This window comes from Hyaena hyaena, unplaced genomic scaffold, assembly GCF_003009895.1.
Source record: "Hyaena hyaena isolate Hyena2069 unplaced genomic scaffold, ASM300989v1 scaffold_321, whole genome shotgun sequence".
NCBI classification, from domain to species: domain Eukaryota; kingdom Metazoa; phylum Chordata; class Mammalia; order Carnivora; family Hyaenidae; genus Hyaena; species Hyaena hyaena.
The window spans coordinates 1,346,317-1,352,463 of record NW_024080953.1 but is presented as its reverse complement, the minus strand read 5'-3'; the positions used below and the strand labels follow the sequence as shown (position 1 = coordinate 1,352,463).

The 6,147-nt window shown below is 38.3% G+C and overlaps 1 long non-coding RNA gene across 1 annotated transcript; it reads left to right on the top strand.

The window, feature by feature from the left end:
- Positions 1-454: 454 nt before the first annotated feature.
- Positions 455-1,321, top strand: LOC120242905. The gene is made up of 2 exons (XR_005531178.1): positions 455-877; positions 1,126-1,321. It is a non-coding gene; the product is annotated as an uncharacterized LOC120242905 (long non-coding RNA).
- Positions 1,322-6,147: the final 4,826 nt, after the last annotated feature.

The following is a 6,147-nucleotide window of genomic DNA, read 5'->3' as shown; positions in this document are numbered from 1 at the left end:
AGGCATTCTGAAACACTGCTTTCATTATTTCAATCCATCTCTCTCCCTCCTCCCCTGATCCCATGTCTTCTGTTAGTTACCAGATGAAGGTCAGTTGTTTAGCCTGTCATGAAAGGTTTTGTATTCTCTCCATTGCTGAATCCCTTTCAGTTTGGCTTAATCCACTTTGGCCTGGGATGGTTTAAACATCTGTTATCTTCCTACCAAATATAGTCCAAATCTCAAAAAGCCAGTTTAAGGCAGCATTGGAAGCAGAGGGAGCTGCAGTCTTTAGATCTGTCATGAGGAGACAATGGCCTCTATATTTACAGGGGCCCAGAGTGAGTCTGCAGTGTGTTTGGTCATTTAGGGTCTACAGTTTGGTTATCATTAGCAGTTTCTTTCTCTTCCTTAGTGTATTCTTGCTGTAGAACTGACATATTAAGAGGTTTTCCCGAAGATCTTTCCCCAAACCAGGTGTCCTTGATGAGGACTCTGGGAAGCTGAAAGTCAATGAGAGAAGACTAGGCAAAGTCCTACCTGTTCTGCAAGCCAAAAGGAGGACTAATGTTCCGACGTTTTCACAATCAGATCTAGAAAAGCAGAAGCAAAGTTATCTCAAGGAAGTCATTGCTCATATAACACACCCAAAGGACACTAACCAAGGTGCCCTGGGGGAACTATGTGCCTTGATGGGTCAAGTTCATCATGTGCCGAACCCAAAATGGCAGCATCCTTCGGACCTCACCATGCGAAACTATGCTCGGTTCCGACAGAAACCTCTGCAAAGATACAGTCTGACTCAGTGGGTTGACAGGAACATGCGAAGCCACCATCGGTTCCAGCGTCTCTCAGATTTCCCACCAAGTCTGTTTGTCTCATCCCATCAGCAGTGAAGGTCTCCGTCCTCCAGGCTCCTGTACTGGGTCCCGTTCAGAGCAGCAGCTCATCTTCTGCTCTTCTGTGCTTTGTAGATGTTGAATTTTATTTTTCACAAGATTTTTATTTAAAGAACTTGTCACCTTTTGGGAATTCCCATGGCTGACTTGAATTTTTTTGTATAAGGTCCTTCTTGTTTGTCTGTGTGCATGCGTTTAAGCAATGTTAAGTTTTTATTTTATTTTATTTTTTTAATTTAAGTTGAAGGTGACCACTTCTTGAAAGCCGGCATTAAGCCAGAATACCAAGGCGCAGGCAAAGCACCTACCTCTGCGCAGAGGTGAAGTCTACTTCTGATGCCCAAAAGAAATCATCTTTTCATGTCCTGTAAGGAAGAGATTACCAGGCTGCAAGCCGGCAATAATTACTGCTGATGACATAAATGGACAGAAGTCACTTTTAACAACCCCTCTTACTTTTTTATTTGAATCTCTGAATACCTGTCAGTATTGTAAAGTTGGTAATCCACGACATCTGAAGTAGGATGGAGCAGGACAAAAGTCCTGTTGAAGGGACACATTAAAAGAGTAAATCTTCAAAAAAAAAAATTTCTTTATTGAAATTTTTTGAGGATTCAAATAATGACGTGACATTTTTTGGATCTGGATGTCTTTGGCTAAGCATTTATTAGAGCTATAAAAGCATCCTGATGACTACTCCCATTGAAATCCCTCCAGTTAGAGGTTTTTCTCTCATTTAGGGAGATATTTTGGCAACTGTTTTGGGAATCTGGGTGGCTATGTATCTTTTTAATTTTATGCACTTGCTTAGCGTATGTTTTGTAATTGGGTTGTTTTACCTTTACATGGATAGCTAGTCATAGCAACAACCATAAACAAGTTAAAATACTTCTAGCCCCCAGTTTATTCATTCTCAAATACTCATTGAGAACCTCTTGTGTGTAAAACAGTGAACAATCCATTGTAAGTGTATAGGGGTAACTAAAAATAAAGGCTAACATTTATTGGTTGTTTTCAAATGCCAGGCACTGTCCTAGGGGCTCTGTCATCATTATTTTATTTAATCCCCATACTCATTCTATAATGTAGGTATTATTATCCCTATTTTACAGAAAAGAAAATTGAGTTGTGGTAAAATTAAGTAACTTGCCAACTCACACAGTTATGATGGGGCTGAATAACCAAATAGTGGAGTATGACTCCAAAGTTTATGGTTTTGTCCAAATACAATCTCTATCTTCAAGATGCTTATAGTAACAGAGATTAAACATGAACCTATAATAAACAAATAATTCAGTTTAAAAATGGGCAAAGGATCTGATGGACATTTCTTCAAAGAAGATATACAAATAGCCAGTAAATACATGAAAAGATGCTCCATCTCATTAACAAAAGCAAATCAAAACTAGAAAGAGATACCACTCAGACCCATGGGGATAAAACCAAAAAACAATGAGTGCTGGTGAGGATGTAGAGAAATTGGAGCCCTCCTACCCTGCTGGTGAGATATAATATGATGCAGTTACTTTGGAAACCAGCCTGGTAGTTAGTTCCTCAAAAGTTAAAAAAATGAGGGGTGCCTTGGTGGCTTAGTCGGTTAAGCGTCCGACTTTCGCTTAGGTCATGATCTCGCGGTTCGTGGGTTTGGGCCCCGCGTCCGGCTCTATGCTGACTGCCAGCTCAGAGCCTGGAGCCTGTTTCAGTCTGTGACTCCCTCTCTCTCTGACCCTCCCCTGCTCACGCTGTCTCTCTCTCTCCTAGAAAAAAAAAAAAAATATATAAAAGGACAAATTAAAAAAAAAGTTAAAAAAATTAACTCCCATTTAATCCAGCAATTCCACTCCTAGGTTTAGACCCAAGAGAACTGAAAACACGTTCACACAAAAAGTTGTACACAGTGTTCATAGCAGCATTGTCCATCATAGCTAAAAAGTGGAAACAACTAAAAATTTTATCAACTGATAAACTGACAAATAAAATGTGGTTCTCCATACAATGGCATTTTATTTGGCAATAAAAATCAATGAAGTACAGATACATGTTACAACATGGATAAATTTTGAAAACATGAGAACATGAAAACATAAGGTACAGCTCAGGAATATACTAAAAGCCACTGAATTATATACAGTTTAAGTAAATGAATTATATGGTATGTGAAATTTATCTCAGTAAAACTATTATAAACCTAAAGTTACAAAAATAGGAAGGAACAGGGTCACCGGGGTGGCTCAGTCAAGCATCCAACTTCGGCTCAGGTCATGATCTCATGGTTCATGGGTTTGAGCCCCGCATCAGGCTCTGTGCTGACAGCTCAGAGCCTGGAGCCTGCTTTGGATTCTGTGTCTCCCTCTCATGCTTTGTCTCTCTCCATCTCTTAAAAATGAATAAATGTTAAAAAACTTAAAAATAAAATAAAATAGGAAGTAACATTTGGTAGCTGGCATACAGAGGCATAACCAAATACTGTGAAAATTCAGAGTAAAGACACCTTTCCACACTGCTGCAATTAGGAAAGCTTTCATTGGATGATGGCATTTTGGTAGAGATGTGATGAGGCACATGGAATTGGGGGAAAGGAAAAGAAGAAGGTATTTCTTGAGAAAGAATGACAAAAACAAGAAGCAAATTACAGCCCATGTCTGGGAAATGGTGGAGAGTCTGCTTTGGCTGATGTGCTTTGTGCTGATGGTTATGATAGCCAAGTATTGCCACACTTTGGAGAATAATGGGAGAAGATATTTACAATGGTGGCTTTGCCCCCCAAATCTAAGGTATGCTGTTATGATATGGTGTAATGGAAGAGTAAAACTTAAAATGATAAATTGGCCTAGATCATGGTGGGAGAGGTATGAATACCAGGTGAGGAGACCATCTCTGATTCTTTTCTTTCTGGAAGCTCTATATCCCATTTCCTTATTGCCTCATGGAAAGACTGCCAGGCTTGGGGCAGTCTGTGGAAAGTAGCACCTGTAGAAAGACCTTATAGCTGAGTACAAAGTGTTCTTCATGGTTCAGTACTGTGGTAGCACTAGGGTGTTCCTCCACTGCATCAGAGTGAAAGTCAAGTGTATGTCAAGACTCAATACCTGTAGCACGAGTTAGAGAAGTGATATGAACTGATCACAATTATTTCATTCCATTATGTTGTATTTCACAGTTATTTTATTGAGCATATTATATAAATAAAAGCCTATGCTAGGTGTTATAGGAGCTTAAACTAAAAAAGGCATCAGTCAACAGTTCATGTTAATGGATGTAGTTGTAAGTTTATTTTGAAACTTTGTAAGTGTTTCCTTCACTCAGCCACTAAAAGTGATTGGAGGAACTGAGAGGAACTGGAGATTCAAAGCGAGGAACTAAGTGCTTCATATATAGTTGGGTGGGGTGAAGGATCTAGGGCGAAGCTGCTTCTGGCACCCATCCCCAGCAGGTGGACTCCAATTCCTGTCTTTACCTCCTGGGCCTTGTTCTAACAAGGCTGCTTACAACAAAGTTTTCCTTCAAACTCTAGTTTATAGTCTATTTGGGCTGTGTAATGAGTGTAGGGATGAGGTCAACCCAGTTCAGACCCAGACCCAGTAATTCATGTGCTATGGGAGAAAGGTACCCTAATAAAGAGCTGGCCCTATAGAACTTGGGGTTAATGGGAAAGTCTTTGAACAGGAGATCCAAATCATACTTATCCCTAAGAGAAAGGGGATACCTCTTGAACCTTCTCCCTCTGTACCACATTATGTAAGTTTTGTCTGTCCATTTCCTTATTTTTTTGAGTTATATTTATCATAATGTAAATATGAAATCACTATAGAAAATTCAGAAATATGTCATGTAAACAACTAAAATCACACATAATTTCACCATCCAGAAGTAACCACTAACATTCTGGCATATTTCCTTCTTTTTCTATATGCACATTTTTCCCCCAAAAGGTTAAAATCATGCATATGTGTAAACATATATTGGGTTTTTTTTTTATTAAAAATCGTATAATAAGCACTTTCTGTGTCATTTAATTATTTTTCAAAAATGTGATTTAAAAAAATGGGCACAGAATGATTCCCCAATATTGGACATTATGGTGTTCTTTTGGTTTCGCTCTTATACCATAATGCCTTACAAACACTTCCTTTTTTAGCCAACAGATGCAGCTATCAGAAATATTAAGTCTCATGGAGTTCTTTACTGAGCTTTTGCTGCAACAGCTTGGTAATAACAGTATCACCGAGCCTTCTCCCTGGGGACTGCCACACAACTGTCCCTTCAAAGACATGCTAACTCCTCCTCACTTTTCTTCTCAGCTGGTTGATCAGAGGCACCAGCTGCCATACTGGTAAGCCCTTTCAATAAAGAGACTATTTAGAGAAATTGTTGGCTATGATTGTGAACTGGAGAGCCAAGTGAAAGGTAATGTGACTGAAGTATTTAGGATTCCATCTCAACTGTATCTGGTCCCCTTACACCTAGCATCTGCATAGAGCTAGTTCATAGACTTCTCATAGTTTTTCTGTAAATATGAGGTAAAAGGGGTACAAGCCCTAGAGGCAATACCTGGATACACTGCTAGAGTTGTCTGTTTTGATATAGTTAATACTCATCTTTAGTAGTATATAAATTTCTTTTTTTCCTTTTTTTCTCTTTCTTGTTATATAGTAAAACTTTGTAACACTGCATCTGATACAATTTTGTTAATTTGTTAAAAATACTTACAGGTGCCTACAACATCTGGAACACCATCATGGATGTATGGAAGACAAAGAGGACCTAGCCTTGCCCTAAGGGAGTCCAGTAGGGGTGATGAGATATGCATACAAATAACTATAAAATAAAGTAGACCAGGTTGGAAGAATATTTTTAGTGATGTAGAAATGCTCACAAAACAATGTCATGAGGAAAATTAACCTGAGCACTATATACAAACTGAGTTTTCTTAAAAAGTACACATATAAAGACTGAAAGAGAATATTCCAAAATGCTAATAGTGCTTGTCTGGGTAATGGACTTAAAAAGAGATTGTAATGTTCTTTTTTATTTTTTCAAACATGTTTTTACAATGAATCTGTATTACTATTAGAATCACTAAAAATATGCTTTATTAAATGAGTAGTATATAAAAGTACAAAATATGGTGGAAGTAGGGAGGAGCAAAGATTGCATCTCCTGGGGTTGGGGAATCGGGAAGGCTTTAAGATGTATATCTTTCCTAATGATGAAACTTTCCTTGGAAATAAATATCTTAGAAATAAATAATGAAATTTTACCAAGTTGA